The following is a 25,644-nucleotide window of genomic DNA, read 5'->3' on the forward strand; positions in this document are numbered from 1 at the left end:
ACCTAGACCCAATACCTTACTTTTACCAGTGTCAGCAAATGTGATGTGACTCTTGTCGGATGGATGTAAGGTTGAGTCCATAAGAAGGCTTCTTTTGCCAGTCATGTGGTTGGTACACCCACTATCAATAATCCATTCTGAAGACGCTGGTGTCGTACCCTACAGTGCAGTTAGGGGGATAGGCTTCACAAAGAGAATTGTGAAGCAAAAACATTTGACGAACCAGTGGGTATGAAAGCTTAGATCCAGATTAGGACTGATAGGGAGAGTAGAAAGCGATTCAGGAACGAAGTACATAGTAAGACCATTCGGGCATTTGATCTTGCGCCCTACAAGATGTTTAAGGTCCCCAGCAATAGCGTCAGACGATTTTGGTTTTCTGTTGGAGACCTTTCCCTGCAAAAGAGAGTTAAGCTTTCTTAGCCACCCACATCTTCAAGGGTGGCTTAGAAGCAATAAGTCTAAGTGTAGCATCTGAGAACTTTGGCTTTGGAGCCCTAGCAAAAAGTCTTGCAGGCGGATAATAGTACTCATAAGAATAAGCAAAATAGTTCTTGGTCTTATGAACATGGCGGTTTGATGAACCGCGCTCATATTCATAGGCCTGAGTACGGTTTCCCTGCAAAACATTTGCGATAGTGCAACTCAGGTGAGTCCTCTGTCTGTATGAAGCCTTTGGACCGTATGAAGCCTGTGGTCTGAGGTTTGTCTTCTTCACGTGTGGTGTCATGATGACATTCACAGGAAGATCCTCCAAACACCTTTTGGGAACCCAGATCTTCTTCATAGGCGGTCCATTCCTGTAGTTAGTAGCAATGTACCTGGCAAACACTTCACCATTTTGATTCTTAAACAGTTTATAGTTTGCATCAAAGGATTCATCAATGACAATGGGATTTGCACAAGAGAAGCCAGATAGATTGGATAGATCTGCTGAAGATTCTTTTTCAGCAACCCATGTGGTTTTGGGGTACTGCTCAGGTTTCCAGTAAGAGCCATCAGCATTCATTTTCCTTACGAACCCAACACCCTCTTTCCTCGGGTTTCGGTTCAAGATCTGCTTTTTGAGGACATCACATAGTGTCTGATGCCCTTTAAGACTTTTGTACATCCCTGTTTCAAGCAATGTCTTCAACCTAGCATTCTCATCAGCAATAGTAGTGGAATCCTCAGCAGAGGGGTTAGTTCCCACAACAGTTGAAGATATTGCAACAGTAGCAACAGTAGAACATTCAGCAACAGTAGTAGCATTATCACGCTCAATGCACTTAATACATGGTGGTTCAAATCCTTCCTGAGCGGAACTGATCTGTTTGGAGTGAAGTGACTCATTTTCCTTTTGAAGATCTTCATGAGCCGCTCTCAATTTCTCAAGATCTTGCTTCCTTTGAAGATAATCATAGGAAAGCTTTTCATGAGTTGTTGAGAGCGTTTCATGACGACTTTCAAGTTCCTCATACTTAATGTGAAGATTTTTTATGTCTTCAATTAAGGACTCAGAACAAGTCATTTCAGCGCCTAACAAATCATCGCTTTTGTCTAACAGTTTTTGAAAATGTTCCATGGCTTTCTGTTGTTCAGTTGCAATTTTAGCAAGTGTTTTGTAGCTGGGTTTTGAACCACAATCAGAGTCATCATCACTGGATGTTTGATAATGAGTAGTGCGTGTGTTTACCTTGGCACCGCGTGCCATGAAGCAGTAGGTAGGAGCGGAGTAGTCCTTGTCATTTGCATCGGTGTCGGTGAAAAGGTCATTGTCTTCAGTGTTGAAGATGGACTTGGCAACGTATGCTGTAGCCAGACTTGCGACGCCAAAATCGGACTCCTCCTCAGACTCCACCTCCGCCTCCTCAGAAGCGGACTCCTTCTCTGAATCCATTTCCTTGCCAACAAACGCACGTGCCTTGCCAGATGAGCTCTTCTTGTGTGATGAAGACTTTGAAGAAGACTTGGAGGAAGACTTTGAGTATTTCTTCTTCTTGTCGTCAGAGTCATATTCCTTGCTCTTCTTGGTGAATTTTTGGAATTTCTTCACAAGCATAGCAAGTTCCCTTCCAATGTCTTCAGGATCATCAGAACTGCTGTCAGATTCTTCTTCAGATGAGGAGACAGCTTTTGCCTTCAGGGCACGAGTTCTCCCATAGTTTGGACCGTAGATGTCTCTTTTCTCAGAAAGCTGAAACTCATGTGTGCTGAGCCTCTCAAGTATGTCAGACGGATCGAGTGTCTTGAAATCAGGACGTTCTTGAATCATCAGGGCTAGGGTGTCAAACGAACTGTCAAGTGATCTCAGTAGTGTCTTGACGACTTCATGCTTGGTGATCTCTGTAGCGCCAAGGGCTTGAAGCTCATTCGTGATGTCAGTGAGTCGATCAAATGTGAGCTGAACATTCTCATTGTCATTTCTCTTGAAGCGGTTGAAGAGGTTGCGAAGGACACTGATTCTCTGATCTCTCTGGGTTGAGACGCCTTCGTTGACCTTGGAGATCCAGTCCCAGACTAGCTTAGATGTTTCCAAAGCACTCACGCGGCCATACTGCCCTTTGGTCAGATGACCACAGATGATATTCTTGGCAGTAGAGTCCAGTTGAACGAACTTCTTGATGTCAGCAGCAGTGACACCTTCTCCAGCCTTGGGAACGCCGTTCTTGACGACATACCATAGGTCGACGTCAATGGCTTCAAGATGCATGCACATCTTATTCTTCCAGTAGGGATATTCAGTTCCATCGAAGACGGGGCACGCAACGGAGACTTTAATTATCCCTGCAGTCGACATAGCTAAAACTCCAGGTGGTTAAACCGAATCACACAGAACAAGGGAGTACCAAGCTCTGATACCAATTGAAAGTGCGTTATATCGACTAGAGGGGGGTGAATAGGCGATTTTTATGAAAGTCTTCAAAACGTGGAAGTTATGAAGACAAACGATAGAAATAAACCTATTACCCTCTGCAGCGGAAGGTAGACTACACTAGGCAAGCCATAGTCAAGTATTCAATAGAGTGACAGCACAATGACTAATAGCAGTAATGTAAGGATCAGGTAGGAAGATATTATGAAGCCAAACCGAACACGCAGTCACTCAGTGAAGATAAAAGATAGTGCAATCATACAATGACTTCACAAGGAGTAACAGTACGTAAAGAGAAAGGAAGGATGAAACCAGTGACTCGTTGAAGACAATGATGTGTTGGACCAGTTCCAGTTGCTGTGACAACTGTACGTCTGGTTAGGGCGGCTAGGTATTTAAACCTGAGGACACACAGTCCCGGACACCCAGTCCTGAACACGCAGCTCAGGACACCCAGTCCTCACCGTATTCCCCTTGAGCTAAGGTCACACAGACCTTGCCCAATCACTCTGGTAAGTCTTCAAGGTAGACTCCCAAACCTTCACAGACTTCGTTCACCGGCAATCCACAATGTCTCTTGGATGCTCAGAACGCGACGCCTAACCAGCTCCATAGGCTTCATATCATGTCTTCTCTTGTCATAGTCTTCAATGTGAATATCTTCATATACCACCTTTGACTTAAATGTCTTCATACATTTTTAGGGGTCATCTCTGGTAGTAAAACCGAATCAATGAGGGACTTCTACCTGTGTTATCCTGCAATTCTCACAAACACATTAGTCCCTCAACTAGGTTTGTCGTCAATACTCCAAAACCAACTAGGGGTGGCACTAGATGCACTTACACAATTCGGGAGAGAGGAATTTCAGTCTCTGTTGTGACAATTTAATTGGCTGTAGCAGTGTGGTTCAGTGATCGAATACGCAGAGAAATTCACTCAGTTTATGCACAATCTAGTGGCCCATCACGAATCGTGGGAGCCATCTTATTTCATTACACATTTTATTGATGGGTTGCAGAAAGATATATGAGCTGTTGTTGTTTTACATCGACCCAAGACTCTAGATACTGCTGTCGATCTTGCTTGTTTACAGGAGGAGGTGCTGGAAGCCATGCGCAGAGAGGATAGGAAGGATGATCATCGATACTCTGCACTGGTTACGTCCCGAGGGGTGCCACGTACCGCCCTTCCTCTGGCACCGCCACCATCAGCTGCGCCGGCCAAGCCAGCACTATCCATGGAGGGGTGCAGCGCAGATCACCGCGCACTCGAAGCGGTGCATCCTCAACGAACATAAGACAAGATTGCAGCCCTCTGTGCGTACCGACGCGCCTGCGGGCTCTGTTTCACCTGTGGCGAGCGCTAGGGGCGCGATAACCTCTATGGGCCGACCACCCAGCTGCATGTGGTTGAGGAGCTGCTCACCATGATGCACAGCGAACCGGTGGACATCAGCAAACCAAGCCCATGCGATGAAGCAGCCAGCGAGCGGAGCGCGGACTGTTGCGTCCTCTCCAAGGAGGCCCTCGATGGAGGGGATCCCCCCACCACCTGCACTTCCACGGCTGGGTGCAGGGGCGAGAGGTCCTGATGCTCGTCGACTCCGGCTCGTCTCATAGTTTCATCTGCGAGTTGCTCACCACGCAGCTACAAGGCGTGGTTAAGGCCAGGCACCCTCTGGCAGTGCGCATGGCCAACGGCGGTGTCATACGCTGCGACCAAGAGCTGCCGGCGTGCCAATGGCAAACCCATGGGGTCACCTTAGACACCAACCTTAAGGTGCTTCCGTTGGGTTGCTACGACGTCATCCTTGGCATCGACTGGCTTGCGCAACATAGCCCCATGAAGGTGCATTGGCTCAAGAAGACTATGGCCTTTAACTACAAGGGCGTCACAGTCCACCTCTAGGGTGCACGAGCAGATGTCAGTCAGTGCCATCAGCTCTCCAGCGACGAACTTACTGAGCTAATACAACGCTCTGGTGTCGCGCGCATGGTTCGGTTGTACGCTATAGATTAAGGGGAGCCAATTGTCACCGAGGTGCATGTGCCTGCTGAAGTTGATGCCTTGATCAGCGAGTTTGGGCACCTGTTTGAGGAACCTAAGGGACTACCACCACAACGCTCTTTTGATCACACAATTCCTCTCTTGCCCAGGGCGAAGCCTGTCAATGTGCGTCTGTACCGCTACAGCCCGACCTAGAAGGACGAGATCGAAAAACAAGTCACGGACATGCTTACCCAAGGTATCATTGTGCCCAGATCTAGCTCCTTTGCTTCACCAGTACTGCTAGTTCAGAAGAAAGATTTGTCTTGGCGTTTCTGTGTGGACTACCGACAACTCAACGTGGTGACAGTCAAAAACTGCTATCCTCTGCCCGTCATTGATGAGCTCCTGGACGAGGTGGCTAGTTCCACGTTGTTCACTAGTCTGGACCTCCGGGCCGGATATCATCAGATACGAATGAAGCCCGAGGATGAACACAGGATCGCTTTCAAGACACACCACAGCCACTTTGAGTTCAAAGTGTTGGCCTATGGTCTCACGGGGGGACCGACAACTTTCCAGGAAGGAATGAACATAGTGTTGGCCCCAGTGAACCGCAAGGGGTGCTTGTCTTCATTGATGACATCCTAGTGCATAGCACCACATTGAAGCAGCACTGTGAGCGACTGAGACAAGTTTTCCAACTCCTCGACCAGCATCAACTAAAGATCAAGCTGAGCAAGTGCACCTTTGCCAGGCCGAGTCTACTATATTTGGGGCATGAGATCAGTGGGGACGGAGTCCGCACCGACAATCGAAACATCGCTGTGGTGGCCAAATGGCCCACACCATCCCCTATCAAGGAGGTGCGTGGTTTTCACGGTCTCGCGGGGTACTATCGAAAGTCCGTGAGGAACTTTGGCATCACCAGCCGACTGCTAACAGATTTGCTTAAGAAGAACACAGTGTTTCGCTGGACAGAGTTAGAGGAAACAACTTTCCAGGAACTTAAAAGAGCGTTGATCACTGCGGCAGTGCTAGCGTTGCCGGATTTCAAAGTTTAATTCGAGCTGGAAATGGATGCATCGGACAAAGGCATTGGAACAGTCCTGAAGCAAGGCAAACACCTGGTGGCCTTCTTGAGCAAGGCCTTGGGTCCCCGTAATAGCGCCTTGTCCACATATGAGAAGGAAGGATTAGCGATCCTCTTGGCAGTCGAACATTGGCGGCAGTACTTGCAGAACAACGAGTTCCTGATTCATACTGACCAGCGGAGTTTAGTTCACCTAGAGGATCAACGGTTGGCGACGCCGTGGTAGCAGAAGATTATGTCCAAGTTACTCGGCCTGCGCTATCGCATTGTCTACAAACGTGGTGTGGACAATCGAGTGGCAGGTGCCTTATATAGACGCCCAGGACCCCCACAAGGAGATCTCGCGTCCATCACAGTAGCGGTGCCAGCTTGGTTGGACTCAGTACACCAAGGTTAGAGTGGAGATCCTATGGCGCAAAGGTGGCTAACTCGCCTAGCTACAGGTGCAACCAACAAGGACGGTTTCACTCTGGACTCGGGCATCATCAAGCAGCATGGACGGGTCTGGTTGGGTAACAATGTGGCTCTCTAGAAGCAAGTTTTGTCAGCACTGCATGCGAATGCCATTGGAGGGCACTCTGGTTTCAACGTCACCTACCAGCGAGTGCGACAACTGTTCACTTGGCCAGGGATGAAACAACATGTCAAGCTGTTCATGGAAGACTGCCAAACCTGCAAGCAAGCCAAGCCCGAACGAGTCCGGTACCCTGGGCTGCTAGAACCCTTCCCCGTGCCAACACAAGCCTGGGAAGTCATCACTATGGATTTTGTTGAAGGCTCGCCGCAGTCAGCCAGGTACAACAGCATCTTGGTGGTGGTCGGCAAGTTATCACGACTCACCCATTTCATCCCGTTGTCGCATCCGTTCACGACATTCCAAGTGGCTCGGGCTTTCGTCAACAACATCTACAAGCTCCACGGATTGCCAACAGCTATTGTTTCTGACTGAGACCCCATCTTCACAAGCATCATGTGGAAGGAGCTGTTCAGGCTGACACACACTAAAATTCACATGAGCACGGCTCGCCACCCACAGACGAATGGGCAGTCAGAACAAGTCAACCAGTGCCTGGAGACTTACTTGAGGTGTTTCGTCCATGCATGTCCAATCAAGTGGTCCCAATGGCTGGCTCTAGCTGAATTTTGGTACAACACCTCACTCACTCTGCTTTGGGGACGTCTCCTTTCGAGGCTCTGTACGGGCACGCGCCAAGGCACTTTGGTATCAACGACCCCCTGTCATGTGCTACACCGGATCTGGAAGATTGGTTGCAAGACCAAGCACAGATGGAGGCATTGCTTCGTCAGCACCTTCTTCGAGCGCGCCAACAGATGAAAGACTCAGCAGACAAGAAAAGATCAGTGCGCGTTTTCGCGGTGGATGACTGGGTGTTTCTAAAGATTCCACCTTACATCCAGTGATCGCTGGCCACGCGAGCTAACCAAAAGCTTTCCTTCAAGTATTTTGGTCCGTTTCAGGCGGTGCAACGGGTCGGCCAGGTCGCCTACAAGCTCCAACTTCCCGCCTCGTGCAGCATGACGAGGACATGTATTGGGGGTAGGGTAACAGGCCTGACCTAAAGGCCCTACCCATGGACACCGTATACTTTGTACTGGACCCCTGGGCCAGATCGCCGTCCAGATGTACCGCAACTTGAAAGTCACTCGGACGGCGATAACCACTCGGAGCACGGCACTTCACTCGACGAGCTCATTCCACTCGACCGTGTAACTCACTCGGATATGCAAAGACCAATAGTCAGCATGACGGTTTTGTAGTGGGCAGGCATTATGGCATTGATGCTCCACCGTGTAACATAAGGGGTGAGGGGGTGGCACACTCTATATAAGCCACCCCCACCACTAGACTAAGGGGTCTTTTTTTCCACCTCTCTCTCTTTCTAACCATTAGTCTAAGGACATAGCTCAGGCATGGAGATCCGCTCTCCCCTCTCTCTCAAACACACATTGTAATCTCCGGATACATACTCAGATAAAACAAAGCCTCTCCGAAGCACGAGACGTAGGGTTGTTATCTCCACCGTGAGAGGCCCGAACTCGCTAAAACCACCGTGTCACCCATATGCATCTCGATAGATCATGCTCCTTTATCCTACCCCTCTCTTATTGTCAGAATCGTTACCACGACAGTTGGCGCCCACCGTGGGGCATGGCGTCTATCGAGCCATGATGCATATGGTTCTTTCTTCAATCGCCAGCAACAGACTAATTTCTGGAGGCAACCAAAGTTTCTTGGAATGATCTCCCGAGATCAAACAATCGCCTTCCAACTTTGACTATTGGAGTCCCGACCATCACACAAAATACTACATCATACAAAAGGATCAGGGAGTTGCTCATCTCATCCGGTCCTCTTTACAACCAATCGATGATCTGCTAATTGCTTTTTGTTTCTTTTGCATGTCGCACTTGTGAATGACGGAAGAGGAGAGAGCCACGACAATGGAGGTCCTTGCAGACGCTCAGCCCCAGTGACTCCCCATCAGCGCCGCGCTGCAGCACGCCACCATCGCCCTCCTCAAGATCCTCCTCGGTTCAGATGGTGACGGCAAGCAGGTCTCCTCTGCACCGCGCCTGCCTTGGGCGAGTTTCACTCGGACGAAATTTCGTCACACGAATGGGTTCCTCGCCCGACCTCGCAAGCCATGGAAGTCTACGCCATCGTCTCGCTGTCCAGCGACCCGCGCTCGCCACAGTGCGTCACCGCTGACCGCTCCGGCAGCTGCGCCGTCGTCTCACTGTCCGGTGACCCGCGCTCACCGCAGCGCGTCACTGCCCACCGCTCCGGCGGCCAAGCCATCATCCCGCTGTCCGGTGATCTGCGCTCGCCGCAGCGCGTCACCGCCGATCGCTTCGGCGGCCGCAGCGCGACCTGAGATGCCATGGTCAGATTCGCCGTCATCGCCAGTGCCGCTGGGTCGATTGACATGCTGCTCCATGCCCACGAGGTACACATGCTGAACTTCTCCCCGGCACCGCCGACGGCCCCGTTCCCGTAAGTCCATCCCCTACCAGGTACGCAAGTCAATTATAGCAGTTAATTACCAGATTACTTATTACCATAGTTAAGCTAGCCCATGCAAAAACTTCTCGCCCACGACCTTAAATCCTTGGGCCGTTTCCCAATCATTTAATGATCCGATGGGCATGCAGAGGAGTAAGGGGGCATGCAGAGGACCTTAAATGCGCCAGTTTTCTCTGTCCTCGATTGATGACTAATGCGCAAGTTAATCTGTGCATGCATGCACGGCCATGTGTGATCTTCACTCCCTGCAAAATAGCATCCATCCGTGGACACTTTAGTCCAACAAAAAATATTCATGGATGTACCTATACTTGCTAACTTGCAAGGCTTGCTGAGACGAACAAAGTCGCCTGACCGACTCAACGTTTATTCCACTCGGCGGATGGCGTTGCGACTAGATCACAACCCAGTTGTGGTTCACTCGGCCGATTCACCTTTTCACTCGCTGGCTAACGAACAGGTTCACTCGGCTGGTTAGCCCAGCGATAATTTTTGCACTCTAGACTATTAAAGTGCAGGCTACTCGGTTGGTTGGCTTCAGCATGCAGCCACCAGCGCCATCCGCTTCGTTGTTGTCTCCGGCTTCATCTGTGAGGCCGTCGTCGAACCTTCATGCGCGGCCATCGGGGCCGTCTGGCTTTTCGTAGTCTCCAGCCTCATCTACAATGTCATCGGTGAACCCCCACATACGGCCCCTCCCTCCGGGGGCTGGCGGCACTCCGCTTTGACGATGATGAACCCCGCGGAACAAGTCTCCGGATGCTCGACAGAGGATTAAGGACTTTATCCTCTCGGTCCATTTTACAATTTAGCTCACAAATTACTCGAGAGTCGCTTAACAATTTCTTTTCTGTTCGAACCCAGGTTCACTCGGACGGGACTTAAGCTCACTGGAACGCATGTTCGGATGAATTTGCTCGAATGGTTAACAAACCACTGCGGCAGTCGGACACAGACGTTTCAGTCCAGCGGCCACTCGGTGGGAAATGTCCTCACAATTCCTCCGTCCAGCGGGTCGCCACTCGGCTGTACGCATCTACATCATTCGGACGCCCACGCATTGTCACTCCGCGGGATGCGTCTACATCGCCTGGACGCCCCGCGCGTCGCCATCGGATGGTCACCTCATAACCATTCGGTCGCCCCGCGCGTCGCCAGTCGGTTGGTCACCTCATAACCACTCGGCCGCCCCGCGCGTCGCCATCGGTTGGTCACCACATAACCACTCGACCGCCCCACGCGTCGCCACTCGGTTGGTCACCTCATAACCACTCGACCGCCCCGCGCGTCGCCACTCGGTTGGTCACCTCATAACCACTCGGCCGCCCCGCGCGTTGCCATCGGTTGGTCACCTCATCACCACTCGGCCGCCCCGCGAGTCACCATCGGTTGGTCACCTCATCACCACTCGGCCGCCCCGCGCATCGCCATCGGTTGGTCACCTCATCACCACTCGGCCGCCCCCCCGCGTCGCCGTCGGTTGGTCACCTCATCACCACTCAGTCGCCCCGCGCATCGCCATCGATTGGTCACCTCATCACCACACAGATTTTAATAGTTTTTTCTGAAATAATTGTTGTTGCTTATACTTGTAACCAAAATCCCCCAGTGGGTGACTTAGCTGCGAATCTGTTACGCCTAAGTTCAAGAAATCCTACCGAGTGATGAGTCAGCCTCTCACTCGGGGGCTTAGCTGCAGTCTAGTACTCGCCTAAGTTTGAAAAAATCCTACCGAGTGGAGAGCAAACCTCCCACTCGGGGGCTTAGCTGCAGTCCAGTACTCGCCTAAGTTTGAAAAAATCCTACCGAGTGGAGAGCAAACCTCCCACTCGGGGGCTTAGCTGCAGTCCAGTACTCGCCTAAGTTTGAAAAAATCCTACCGAGTGGAGAGCAAACCTCCCATTCGGGGGCTTAGCTGCAGTCCAGTACTCGCCTAAGTTTGAAAAAATCCTACCGAGTGGAGAGCAAACCTCCCACTCGGGGGCTTAGCTGCAGTCCAATACTCGCCTAAGTTTGAAAAAAATCCTACCTAGTGGAGAGCAAACCTCCCACTCGGGGGCTTAGCTGCAGTCCAGTACTCGCCTAAGTTTAAAAAAAATCCTACCGAGTGGAGAGCAAGCCTCCCACTCGGAGGCTTAGCTGCAGTCCAAGGACTAGCCTAAGTAGCCAAAATCCGACTGAGACAAGAGCAAACCTCTAACTCAAGGAGCTGCATCACAAGTATAATGTGCGCTCCATCCCTATCCGCAAGGACACCAAGACGAAGGTCGACTGTCACCATCGCCTCGTCACCACTCGACCACTCGCACGCCTTCAGACAGCTAAGTCATTTTACATCCTATTATTTCCGTCTTCCCGACTGTCCCGTAGTTCACACATCACGTTCACTCGGAGGCCACGCCACCGAGTGTACCTGTGACGCCCCGAGACCAATGTGCCAGGTGTCTTCCAGTTATTCGTTGTCGTTGCCGTGTCATTCACTTGCGTGTTGCATCTTGCCATGTCATCATGTGCATTGCATCATCATGTTTTCAAAACTTGCATTAGCCCGGGTTCTCCCAGTTCCGTCCGTTGTCCGTTCTGAGCCCAGACACACTTGCACACGCCTGCAGCATGTCCAAAATATTATTGTATAAGGGGCCGGAAAATGTTCTCGGAATGGGTTGAAAGTTGGCGTGCGGTGTTGTTATGTTGTTAGTAGGTCGCCCGCCAAGTTTCATCGCATTCGGAGTTCGTTTGATAGCCCAACCGTTAAAGTATAGCGGCAATATAGCCGGTCTAACGTCAGACGTTTTCGGTCTCCGGAAACAGTCGCTGGGCCTCTCTCTCTTCTCTTCTCTCAGCTCGAGACCGTCTACATAGTCCACTCACCGCTAGCCCCCAACCTATCCTCTCTCGTCAGCCCGCGGACCTCCTCGCGCGCGCGTCCGAGAATTGTCCCGGACCCGACCCGAACAGTCGTCACAGTCGTGTCCGGATCATCCCCAAACATCTACAGAGCGTCTCCGTTTTCTTATTTGGACTCCCTAACCTATTTTTTTTCGATCGTCTGATTACAATCGGAGGGACAGATTAGCCCCTACCCAAAAAAATCCTAATGCTATATATAGTCCAACCCTAGATCAATCCCTAAAACCGAGGGCACTTGTCCCATCTTTCCCTTTCGACCGCCGCCACTCTCTCATCGGGATCCTCCCCGATCCACCCACCTCCTCTCCCTTGATTTCTCATCTGGCCAATCCCGCAGCCTCCTCTCGATCCACCAGCCAGCCGCCACCCCTCTCCTCGATCTCCTCCAACCCAGCCGCCCGAGGACCTCCTCCTCGCCGGTGTTTTTCCATCGGAGACTGCCGGCCGGAGCAGCAACAGCCATCAGAAGGACCATCGCGGCCCCTGCCCTCTTTCTTTTCCTTCCCTGTGCTCTCTCCTTCCTGACCTCTCTTTCCCTCTCTTGGTCCAGCAGCAGAAGGAACGCCATGGGCGCCCGTAGCTTCCCGCGCGATCACCGCAAGCAGCAGCCCCGGAGCTCCCTCCATCGTCGAGCTCCACCATCAAGCGCCGACCTCCCGAGGTTCCCCGCGCCCATCTCCTTTTTTCTTCCTTGGTTTCTCTCCCTCGTCCTGTAACATCTCTCTCTGTCTCGGTCTCCCGATGCAGTGCCATGGCGCTCGACGCCCGAGCTCCAAGCAAGCGCCGCCGGACCAGCTGCGCCACGGGACGGAAGGGGCCGATCGTTCCCCACCTCCACGCGCCTCCCCCGCCTTGGATCGGGTCGTCCCCACGACGTCCTTGCCGCCAAGTCCATGTCGCTGCCTCCGCTTCCTCTGCAACGAGCAGAGGCACGTTTGTCAGGCGCCCGCCTCTCCTGCTCGCGTGAGACGAGCGCCTCGTCCCGCCCGCATTGACCACGCCTCCAGGTCGCCGCCCCGCCTCACCGGGATCCATCCGCGCCGGCGACCTCCACCTCCCTGCAGTTGTTGCTGCCTCTGTTCTTTCAGAGGACGAGCGCCTTCATTGACCGCCTCGTCGATTCGGCCTTGTTTGCCTCGCCAAGACCCAGCGTCCTGCCAGCCTGCTTTGGCCTCTCCACCAGCTGGGCCGAGGCCCATGGCGAGGAACCCCCCACCGCCTGTTCCTGTTGGCCCGACTCCAGTTTCGGCCCGTTCTTTGTTTTTTTTCCTGGACGGATTTAGCTAATTTCCAGGGAATTGCAGATTTACAGAAAAATCCCCTAGCCTTCATGCATTTAATATCTCACAAACTAAGCATCACATGTAAAAACTTTGTATATGAAACTTGCTTAGTTTTTCATCTAGTTTCATAATATGTCTTTTTCATCCATGTTTAAAATGTTTAATATGCTGTTTGTTTAAATTTGTTTAAATAACTTGCTAAAATGATTTAATTCATAACTAATTAACCGTAGCTCCAAATTTAATAAACTTTATATGTAAATGGGGTAGAATTTTGCCTAGTTTAACATGGTGGCATCATCTTGCATGTTTAACAACTTTAAAATATGGCTTAGGGCAGAACAGTACCAAATCTATAATATGCTCATGGGGTTTTACCGGAATTGTTGTTCGTTACTTCCGGCCTCATTTAAACTTGACTAGATAGGTAGTTTTACTTTGCTTCACCCTCTTGCCATGCTAACAACATTTAATCTTGTTGGGTACATAAACGAGATCGAACTAAATAACTTGAATGTGGTGTTTCGCCAATATGCAACTCGTTGCATATTGAGCTCCACTTAATTTGTAGGATTGCTTGTGCACTTTGCCATGCCATGCTTCATTAAACCGGACATGCATCATACTTGGTTGTGCATCATGCCATGGTCATGTGTTGGTTGTTTACTATGTTGTTTGCTCCTTTCCGGTGTTGTTTCTTCGGGTTGGTTCTGATAACGTTGCGTTGTGAGGAACCGTTCGACTACGTCCGTTTGTCTTCTTCATGGACTCGTTCTTCTTCCTTGCGGGATTTCAGGCAAGATGATCATACCCTCGATATCACTACTATCTTTGCTTTGCTAGATGCTCGCTCTTTTGCTATGCCTATGCTGCGATACCTACCACTTGCTTATCATGCCTCCCATATTGTTGAACCAAGCCTCTAACCCACCTTGTCCTAGCAAACCGTTGTTTGGCTATGTTCCCGCTTTGATCAGCCCCTCTTATAGCGTTGTTAGTTGCAGGTGAAGATTGAAGTTTGTTCCTTGATGGAACATGGAGATGTTGTTCCTTGTTGGAACATGTTTACTTGTTGGGATATCACAATATATCTTATTTAATTAATGCATCTATATACTTGGTAAAGGGTGGAAGGCTCGGCCTTATGCCTGGTGTTTTGTTCCACTCTTGCCGCCCTAGTTTCCGTCATATCGGTGTTATGTTCCCGGATTTTGCGTTCCTTACGCGGTTGGGTAATAATGGGAACCCCTTGACAGTTCGCCTTAAGTAAAGCTCCTCCAGCAATGCCCAACATTGGTTTTACCATTTGCCACCTAGCCTTTTCTTTTCCCTTGGGAGTCGCGCTCCTGAGGGTCATCATTATTTTACCCCCGGGCCAGTGCTCCTCTGAGTGTTGGTCCAACTTGTCAGCCGCCGGTGGCCACCAGGGGCAACTCTGGGCTGGCCTACCGAAAGTTTGGACGATCCGGTGTGCCCTGAGAAAGAGATATGTGCAGCTCCTATCGGGATTTGTCGGCACATTCGGGCGGTGTTGCTGGTTTAGTTTTACCCTGTCGAAATGTCTTGTAGAACCGGGATACCGAGTCTGATTGGAATGTCTCGGGAGGAGGTCTATTCCTTCGTTGAACTTGAGAGCTTGTGATGGGCTAAGTTGGGACTCCCCTGCAGGGATTTGAACTTTCGAAAGCCGTGCCCGCGGTTATGGGCAGATGGGAATTTGTTAATGTCCGGTTGTAGATAACTTGAACCTTAACTTAATTAAAATACATCAACCGTGTGTGTAACCGTGATGGTCCCTTCTCGACGGATTCCGGGAAGTGAACACGGTGTTAGAGTTATTCTTGACGTAGGTTGTTTTAGGATCACTTCTTGATCATAATTTTATCGACCATGCTTTGCCTTCTCTTCTCGCTCTCATTTGCGTATGTTAGCCACCATATATGCTAGTCGCTTGCTGCAGCTCCACCTCATACCTTTTACCTTACCCATAAGCTTAAATAGTCTTGATCGCGAGGGTGCGAGATTGCTGAGTCCCTGTGGCTCACAGATACTTCCAAAACCAGTTTGCAGGTGCCGATGTTACAGAGCAGGTGACGCAACCAAGCTCAAGGAGGAGCTCGATGAAGATCTTGTCCTTTGTGTTGTTTCGTTCTAGTTGATCAGTAGTGGAGCCCAGTTGGGGTCGATCGGGGACCTTTGTCGCTTTTGGGGTTCTTCTTTTATTTTGGTTCCGTAGTCGGACCATGAGTGTATTTGGATGATGTAATGTTTTATTCATGTAATCGTGTGAAGTGGCGATTGTAAGCCAACTATGTATCTTTTCCTTATGTGTTACATGGGTTGTGTGAAGATTACCTCACTTGCGACATTGCTTTCAATGCGGTTATGCCTCTAAGTCGTGCTTCGATACGTGGGAGATATAGCCGCATCGAGGGCGTTACAGTACCTCTATGCTCGGCTGCTTATTTTCACATACTTAGTACTAGTTATGTGACTCACGAGTCTAGCTTCCATTTTTCGCGTACATCATTCACGAACACCATGTGTCGTTCTTCATTTCGAGTTTGCAGCGGTCCTTCGGGGCTGCAACTCAGTTGAAACACTACACTTCCATTTTATTTGAGCCAGTATTCCAATGAGTTCGGTCGGATCCGTCGCTTCGACAAGTTCGAACCGATCCTTCGCTCTCTCAGACTCTTGCTGGTCAACCAGCAAGCCCGTTGCACTCCCAGCGGGTGTCTATGGGTGTTATTCACACAAATCATTTCAGCACACATCAAATTTCCTCGAGAAATTATTTCGTTGGCTTGTGCCATTTTTACACAAGTTATGCGATCACTCGACGGCCCTATTCGCCAAATTCATCGCTGCTCGGACTCGGTCACCATACCGGTCCTAGCGCACCACAACACTGACCTTGTCACCTGTTGGCTTCAAACACATTCGGCCAACCCCTCAGAGGAATCCTCTTCATCATATCAATGACATAGACCTCGTCAAGCATGAGACTGATAAGTCCCTTTTATAATTAAATTGCACACTTCACTCCCTGCGAGTTTGCCTCTTTCGAGCATCACTCGGAAGCTTCTCCTCATCTTTACCCGAGTCTGACTCGATGAATTACAAATTATCCATTCAAAACTATATTTCTTGTATTCTGGCACGTCCGTTGTCGAAGCCTATAGTACGCTCGGGGGCTACGCCGCACTCGGGAGCTACAGCTCATTCAGAATGACACTCTCCTAAGTGGTCGAGTACTTCATCACAAGTCAGACCCTTCACTTCAACAAGTACATTCGATCCGTCACTTTGACAAATTACATAATCACCCAGACACTCTGCACGCCATCTTCGTTCCTACTCAGACTCAGTTGTCGCGCCGGTCTTGTTGCGCCGCAGCCACACTACACCGACCTCGTCACTACATCAGCTTCGAAAGCATCTGGCTAACTCCTTCAAGGACCATTTTTGCCACTTGGCTGGACACTTAGTCCTTCACTCGGCCACCTCACCTAGCATCACTCGGCCGCCCCGCGCGTCGCCACTCGGATTTGCACGTCTTCACCACTCGGCCGCCCACGCGTTGCCACTCGGTTGTGCACGTCTTCACCACTCGGCCGCCCCGCGCGTTGCCACTTGGTTGTGCACGTCTTCACCACTCGGCCGCCCCGCGCGTCGCCACTCGGATCTGCACGTCTTCACCACTCGTCCGCCCCGCGCGTCGCCACTCGGTTGTACATGTCCTCGCCGCTCGGCCGCCCCGCGCGTCACCATAAGTTGGACATGTCCTCACCTCTACACCCCCAACACTGGAACAACTAAGTTACTCATATGTTCAAACCTCATATCACACTCTGTAGCAATCTTACCTTTTTCGAGCATCACTCGGGGGCTTCGCATAGCCCTGGGCCATGTCACCCTCATGGGTTACGCCCATTTGGTCAACCTATTGATCACATCAGGAATATGCTTCTGACCATACATGCTCGGTCTACCGAAAATCTATAAGGGTAGTACTGTCCACTCGGACGATTGCCCAAATCATTACCTGAAGTCATCTTTAAGACTGCAAAGGGTGAAAACAACGCTCCTCTACGGATACACCTGACCCTTATCCTAGGCTCCAAGGCGTCAGTTTCCCAAACTTGGACTCAGAGATAGCATGTGCTGGTGTTCCCCCAGGATAATGAGTGACCTCTCCCTGGAGAGTCAGCCCACACACTAACCCCGCCAGTCGGGTTTCATAGCACGTCCATGTCAGACCACTAGTCTATCTCCTCCGGGAGACATACGAGTGCCACCAAGTTTTTCCTTGCAGTCAACATACCCCGATCAGTCAGGAAGCATGTCCGCTCGGACAAATATCCCTTTCATGCAAAAGGGTGAAAACGAAGCTCCTCTATGGATACAATGTACTCTTGCAAATACCCCTTTCACACAAAATCTAATGGTCAATATAAGAAGTACTACTGGAACGATTACTCCCTGGAGTATCCGGCTTTTTTCTACAGTTGACAGTTTCAAAGCCGAATTCATTCACCGTGCCGAGAGCACGAAGATTCACCTGCTTGATCGAGTTCCAGGCTGAATTTATTTACCGTGCAGAGTGCACGGAGATCATTCCGACTGACTCAGCTCCAGGCTGAGCTTATTTACCATGTCAAGCACCTGAAGATGCATCCGATTGACTCAATTTCAGACTAAAAGATATTTACCGTGTCGACTGCGTGGAGGTTTACCAGGAGACTTAAACCCTCTGCCCGACTCATCTAGTCCGACAGAGGCTCGGGGACTACACCCAGCGGGTGCACTCAGCGTGCCCCCACTGGAAGAGAACTCAGAAAGAAACATTTTGCTCGATGCAAAACCAGCTCCAGAATTACTCGACCTCCGAGTCAGAGAAGAACAAGTTCGATCAGTACCATCTAAGAAGAGTTTTAGTTCTCTCAGACCCCCGCCGACTGCCCGCAGTCGATGGTGGTCTCGGGGACTACACCCAATGGGTGCACTCAGCGTGCCCCCACTGGAGTAATCTCCACTCGGTACGGCCTGACTAGTCCGAGTGATGAAAAACAACAAAAAAGACAGGCTCTAAGACTCCCGCGGACTGTTGGTATCCACTCGGAATGGTCCGCCCGGTCCGAGTGATGGCCAAACAACAACAAAAAAGACATGCTCTAAGACTCCCGCCGACTGCCCGCAGTCGACGGCAGTCTCTGGGACTACACCCAGTGGGTGCACTCAGCGTGCCCCCACTGGAATGGTATCCACTCGGAACGGTCCGCCCGGTCCGAGTGATGGCCAAACAACAAAAAAAGACACATTCCAGGCGTGAAGAAATTCCGAGTAATCAGTTACTCAATGCAGGACCAGCTCCAAATCACTCCAAAAAAATTGCTTTAAGGTGAGTTTAACGCTCCTCCGCGGACCCGTTTGAGCTCATTTCACTCGGACACCATACAGTCTGGAATCCGTCAAGGCAACATACGGAGATAAGATCGCCGGGTGACCAGAGGGAGTTCATAAGTGCCTCCGCAGCACTCGACTCATCTGGGAATTCACCTCGACTCGACCCGCTCAACCTCGACCGATTCGGGGGCTAATGACGAGGACATGTATTGGGGGTAGGGTAATAGGCCTGACCTAAAGGCCCTACCCATGGACACCGTATACTTTGTACTGGACCCCTGGGCCAGATCGCCGTCCAGATGTACCGCAACTTGAAAGTCACTCGGATGGCGATAATCACTCGGAGCACGGCACTTCACTCGACGAGCTCATTCCACTCGACCATGTAACTCACTCGGATATGCAAAGACCAATAGTCAGCATGACGGTTTTGTAGTGGGCAGGCATTATGGCATTGATTCTCCACCGTGTAACATAAGGGGTGAGGGGGTGGCGCACTCTATATAAGCCACCCCCACCACTAGACTAAGGGGTCTTTTCTTCCACCTCTCTCTCTTTCTAACCATTAGTCTAAGGACATAGCTCAAGCATGGAGATCCGCTCTCCCCTCTCTCTCAAACACACATTGTAATCTCCGGATACATACTCAGATAAAACAAAGCCTCTCCGAAGCACGAGACGTAGGGTTGTTATCTCCACCGTGAGAGACCCGAACTCACTAAAACCACCGTGTCACCCATATGCATCTCGATAGATCATGCTCCTTTATCCTACCCTCTCTTATTATCGGAATCGTTACCACGACACAGCATTCATCCAGTTTTCCACGTATCCCTACTGCGCGAGCACTACCGCTGTCGGAACAGGCGCTGGAGGAGTTACCAACTGAGGCAGCATCCAGCCCCGAACCGGTGGAAATCCTGGGTACTGATCTTCACCGCGAGGGCAAGAACCAAATCCCGCAAGTGCTGTTCCGCTGGACCGGGCAACCGGCGTCACTGGCGACCTAGGAGGACCGCGGCGAGCTGCAACACCATTATCCAGAGGCTCCAGCTTAATTGGGGGAAGCTGGTTCTCAAGAAGGGGGGAATGTTATGGCCCAGCCTACTACACCAGCCAACACCAGTGACCAAGCCCAAGAGAAGAATAAACGAGCCCGCAAGCCCAACAAGCGCTACGGCGGCCCAAAATGGACGACCTAACTACTTAAGCGAGAGAGCACCAGGGGAGAAGGCAGGCAAAAACAAGAGACTGGAGGCATGGTTCTCACTCTCGATCCCCTTCTCTCTATATCTCATGAACCCTAGATCGAAATTCTCCAATTCCTCCATACTCTGACTCTGATTGTGCCAAATTATCTAGTGGGAGCGTAACAGGCTGCGTCATCGTCCGCGAGGGCCAAGTCGTCGGCGAGGGATTCCACCCCAAAGCCGGCCAGCCCCATGCCGAGGTCACACCTGTTCTCAATTTGGTGTTCACTCTATGAGATTACGAAAGATTTGTAGGATTATGTTTGTTGCAAAGCGTGGTAATTCAGTGACTCTCTCATCTTTCAAACCTTGGATGGTCGTTAACAGAGCATGGCATGACTTCGCCTAATCTTTCAGAAAACAGTCAGTCCCCTAATCTTCATGTGGTCATACTGGTAACTAGGCCTCATGTTAGTTCCCAATCTTCATATGATCCCTAATTTCACTAACAATTCACTTCTGTTGGTAAAACCAGCGCCATTATTCGCTACTGTTCCAATACTGCCTTCATCGCATGCTTACTGGGAAGAAAAGCTCAGAAATGCCGGGATAGATGTAAGGATTGGCATGGAGGAAGCGTTATGTCTCAGATTGAATGAGGGTTACCTTCATCGCATGCTTACTGGGAAGGCCTTTGCAACTTTGAGGTAGATATTCCACTACAAATATCTTGCTAGAATTCTAGATTGTGGTGATATCAGAACCCAGATTTTTGCCACTTTATAATTATAGGTGTAGCTTAATTTTTCAATATAAGTTGCACAATATGTTCAAATTTTGTGTGCTACAACTATGGTTAGGAAATTGTAGAACACTCATTGCTTTAGCCATTTAGTGTAGTGATATTTATATTTCATACTGCTGCATTTCATGTTTTGTTTGAATACAATGTGTGATGCTGCTGCTGATGTTTTATCTATTACACTAAACTCAAAACTACAATCTCGATGAACGGAATTGTCATAAATCAAATTGGGAGCGGAGCTGATCAACCAGGAGGATACTACTCACAGTTGGCGAAAGAATACGACTGAGTAGAGAAAGGAGCTGCAGCGTGGCATGGGGGTCTTTTATCTATGGGTGGTAGGATTATCCGTACTAAAACTTGTTTGAGTAATGTAATTAGTCATTTACTTAACTTTTTGCGTCTACCAAAGGGAGTAGGCAAAATAATCGATTTCTTTCGAGCTCGGGTGCTTTGGCAAGAGAAAGAGGGGGTTAGGAAGTTTCATTTAGTTAACTGGCTTGATGTTTGTCAACCTAGAGACCAAGGGGGGTTGGGTGTTACTAATCTGGATATCAAGAATATTAATCTTTTGTGTAAATGGCTCTGGAGACTTGAGAATGAAGATGGGGATTGGCAGGAGATGATTAGAGCAAAGTATTTGAAGAGGAAAACTTTGTCTCAATGTGAGTCATCTCCTGCCAACTCGCATTTCTGGAATGGTATCATGAGTGTTAAAGATATCTTTTGCAACTGTTATCAGAGAATTGTTGGAGGTGGGTGTGAAACTAGATCTTGGGAAGATGCTTGGATCCACAACAAGCCTCTCTGTCAACTTTCTCCTCGCTTGTACAAACTTACTTTCCATCAAAACATTACGGTTGCTAAAGCATTTGAACAAGATTTTAACTGCATTAGATTTAGGAGATGTTTATATGGGGAGACATTGGATATGTGGAATAAACTTCTAGATATGTGCAGTCAGGTTGTTCTGAGTGAGGAACCTGGCAAAGTCAAATGGCTTTTGACCAGCTCTGGCCAGTTCTCTGTTAAATCTCTTTATCAATATATTATTGCTAGGAGAGTAGTGTTCCCTTTTAAGTTTCTGTGGAAACTGAAGGTACCTTTGAAAATTAAGGCTTTTATTTGGTTAGTTATCAAAGGGAGGATCCTGACCAAGGACAACTTGTGTAAAAAAGGCTGGAAAGGCACCAGCAAATGTGAATTTTGTGATGCCAATGAATGTATTGACCATCTGTTTTTCACTTGCTCTTTTGCTCAGTTTCTTTGGAATGTAGTTGGGAGTGCTTTGGGAAATCCCCAAACACCCATGTCATTCTTTGACTTTTGCCAGAATTGGCTTCCTAAGTATACTGGGAAAGATAGAGTGGTTATAGCTATTGGTACGGCTGCTTTATTATGGTCGATCTGGAAAACAAGAAATAAATCTTGCTTTCAAAGTTCTTTACCTAAAAATCCTATTGATATTATCTTCTCCTTATGTTCTGTGTTGGATTCGTGGGGTGTGCTACAGAAAAGAGGAGTGCAAAAAACTCTTAAGGAAGTGACCAAGAGGTTGGCCCAGATAGCGAGGGACGTCTTCAAGCGTGCTTACAGCTGGGGGCCTGCTGTATGGAGGCTTTGTTGATCAAGTGGTGATAGATGTAGCATTTGCGATGATCTCTCTTGTTTTTTTGCTATAGCACCCTGTAGGTGCAGAGTTTGGTATCTCAGGTTGTAGTGAGTTTTTTCACCTGATGCAAAAATGTTAGCCAAAAAATGTAGGGACGGTGCTTTGGAGCGGTCTTTTGTTGTAGCATCCTGTAGGTGCAGTCGAAGTGCCTCAAGATGTAGGAGTAGTTTTTTTCATGATGCATATGTTAGGCATCGAAAAAAGTAAAGTCTGTATGAAACTTGATTCGTATGCTATGACTCCATTTTCGTGATGAAAATGGGGGCTGTGTGGCCCCTCTTATCGAAAAAATACGACTGAGTTATAATTTCAAGTGACATGGCCAAGACGACCACCTTACCAATATCAAAGGAGCCAGGGGTAAAGCAGCCTCTTTACATCATCATAGCGCAGGGAGAAGGTTCCAAATTCCACATCTCGTTTCTCCAGGAAGAGTCTGCATCTAACGCCATAGCCCTGGCCGATAGTCCCATCGCTGTGGAGACAGCGGGAGTTGGTGTCTCGGCCCTCGACCAGATGAACCTAGAGTCCATCTTTCGACAACTCGCGGATCGGGAGTTGTGCAGTGTGCTGGTGGATTTCCGAGATGCCGGAGGTGTCCTGGCGCCGCTGCTGAGCAAGTTTCAGGAGGACAAGCTGCTGAAATTTGAGATGGGATCTAGGCCCATATAGAAATTTCTGAAAAATCTTTAAGGGCCCATGAGGGTTATATGGCACTAGGTGTAGTGGGAAGTTTAGTCCCACCCCGGAAGTGGAAAAGGAGTTGGACCTCCTTATAAGGGTTTCTCTTCTACATGCTATTGGAGCTTGAGAAGAGAAGAGGCCCTCGCGCACTCCTCCTCCGCCGCCCGCCTCGCCATGCCTCGGCGCGTCGCATGTTGCGGGATTGAGCCAAGCTGAGCTCACAGCTACGTGCTTACTTTTGCCAGTCACTAACGGAGAGTTCTCTGACGTGTGCGGTGTCTCCTAACCCTAGCCGCCACAAACAGATCACATCTGCTCCCACGCGCACACCCACCGTCGTTCCCTTGCTGCTGCTGCCACCGGTCACTCCATCCCGTCCGCCGTGTACACGGTCGACGGGAGAGCAGGTCTCCGAAACCACACCCTTTTGGTTCCTGTATGGGGTGAGGGGCGAATAGGTTTTTGGGCAGCGATTACGCGATTGCTCGCTTCCGATCGTCTACTTCCTCTACGTCCGTGTCGCCTTCATCATCACCATGTTCACTGACGCAGAACGTGCCGCCGCCGAGAAAGCTGAAGCCGACAAGAAGGCCGCCGAGGACGCCACTGCTGCCACCAAAGCCACGGCCTCTGCATGGCCTACTGGAGGGTATAACTCGTTTATCCCGCTCCTACTATTTCTTGTTTTAGCCATGCTAGCGTTATACGTAGATCTTTCTGCAATTAGCGTAGTATGTGCTAGCTTGACTGAATATCAGTATGTGTTTATTTGTGTCAATGCCATGCTAGTGATTTACTCGTGGATTAATTTAATTGAGAAATTGCCTATTTACTCAACAATCCAAAAACCTATTATGTGTAGGAATTTTTCGGCAAGTGGCTTTGCCGCTGCACTAAAACCGGATAAGTTTACCGGTTCATATTTTAAGCGTTGGCAGACTAAGACCACTTTATGGCTCACGGCTATGAACGTGTTCTGGGTCACCGGTGTCTCCACGGGAACGATTGCTCCTGAACAGGAGAAGGCGTGCAAGGAGGCCACTGTTGTGTTCCTCGGAGCAGTTCTTAGCGTGAACGGAGATAAACTGGTCGACGCATATTTACATGTGCATGTCGCCAAGGACTTGTGGGAGGCACTCGAATCTAAGTTTGGGGCCGCCGATGCCGGGAGCGAGATGTATATTATAGAGCAGTTCCACGATTACAAGATGGTTGAAAACCGTCCTGTATTGGAGCAGGTGTTGGGGAACGTAGCAGAATTTTAAAATTTTCTATGCATCACCAAGATCAATCTATGGAGTCATCTAGCAACGAGGGAGAGGGGAGTGCATCTAAAACCGTCCTGTATTGTAGATCGCGAGCGGAAGCATTCAAGAGAACGAGGTTGATGGAGTCGTACTCGTCGTGATCAAATCACCGATGACCGAGCGCCGAACGGACGACACCTCCTCGTTCAACACACATACGGTTGGGAGAGACATATCCTCCTTCTTGATCCAGCAAGGGGAGAGGAGAGGTTGATGGAGATCCAGTAGCACGATGGCGTGGTGGTGGAAGCAGCGGGATCTCGGCAGGGCTTCGCCAAGCACCAACGAGAGAGAGAGGTGTCACGGGGGGAGAGGGAGGCGCCAGGGACTTGGGTGCGGCTGCCCTCCCTCCCCTCCACTATATATAGGGGCCGGGGGGGGGGGGGAGGCGGCCAAGGGGGTGGCTTGGCCCCCAAGCCAGGTGGAGGCGCCCCCACCCCTAGGGTTTCTAACCCTAGGCGCAGGGGGAGGCCCATGGGCGGCGCACCAGCCCACCAAGGGCTGGTTCCCTACCCACTTTAGCCCATGGGGCCCTCCGGGATAGGTGGCCCCACCCGGTGGACCCCTGGGATCCTTCCGGTGGTCCCGGTACAATACTGATGACGCCGAAACTTTCCCGGTGGCCGAAACTGGACTTCCTATATACAAATCTTTACCCCCGGATCATTCCGGAACTCCTCATGACATCCAGGATCTCATCCGGGACTCCGAACAACTTTCGGGTTACCGCATACTAATATCTCTACAACCCTAGCGTCACCGAACCTTAAGTGTGTAGACCCTACGGGTTCGGGAACCATGCAGACATGACCGAGACAACTCTCCGGCCAATAGCCAACAGCGGGATCTGGATACCCATTTTGGCTCTCACATATTCCACGATGATCTCATCGGATGAACCATGATGTCGAGGATTCAATCAATCCCGTATTCAATTCCCTTTGTCAATCGGTACGTTACTTGCCCGAGATTCAATCGTCGGTATTCCAATACCTCGTTCAATCTCGTTCCCGGCAAGTCACTTTACTCGTTCCGTAACACATCATCCCGTGACCAACCCTTAGTCACATTGAGCTCATTACGATGATATTTTACCGAGTGGGCCCAGAGATACCTCTCCGTCATGCGGAGTGACAAATCCCAGTCTCGATTCGTGTCAACCCAACAGACACTTTCGGAGATACTCGTAGTGCACCTTTATAGTCACCCAGTTACGTTGTCACGTTTGGCACACCCAAAGTATTCCTACAGTACCCGGGAGGTGCACAATCTCATGGTCTAAGGAAAAGATACTTGACATTCGAAAAGCTCTAGCAGACGAACTACACGATCTTGTGCTATGCTTAAGATTGGGTCTTGTCCATCACATCATTCTTCTAATGATGTGGTCCCATTATCAATG

General features: G+C 49.9%; 1 pseudogene; it reads left to right on the top strand.

The window, feature by feature from the left end:
- Positions 1–8,839: 8,839 nt before the first annotated feature.
- LOC125507615 (riboflavin biosynthesis protein PYRD, chloroplastic-like) overlaps positions 8,840–25,644 on the top strand; it is a 110,330-nt pseudogene continuing 93,525 nt past the window's right edge.

Source organism: Triticum urartu, chromosome 5A (assembly GCF_056163025.1).
Source record: "Triticum urartu cultivar PI428250 chromosome 5A, HENAU_Tu73, whole genome shotgun sequence".
In the NCBI taxonomy this organism is placed as follows: domain Eukaryota; kingdom Viridiplantae; phylum Streptophyta; class Magnoliopsida; order Poales; family Poaceae; genus Triticum; species Triticum urartu.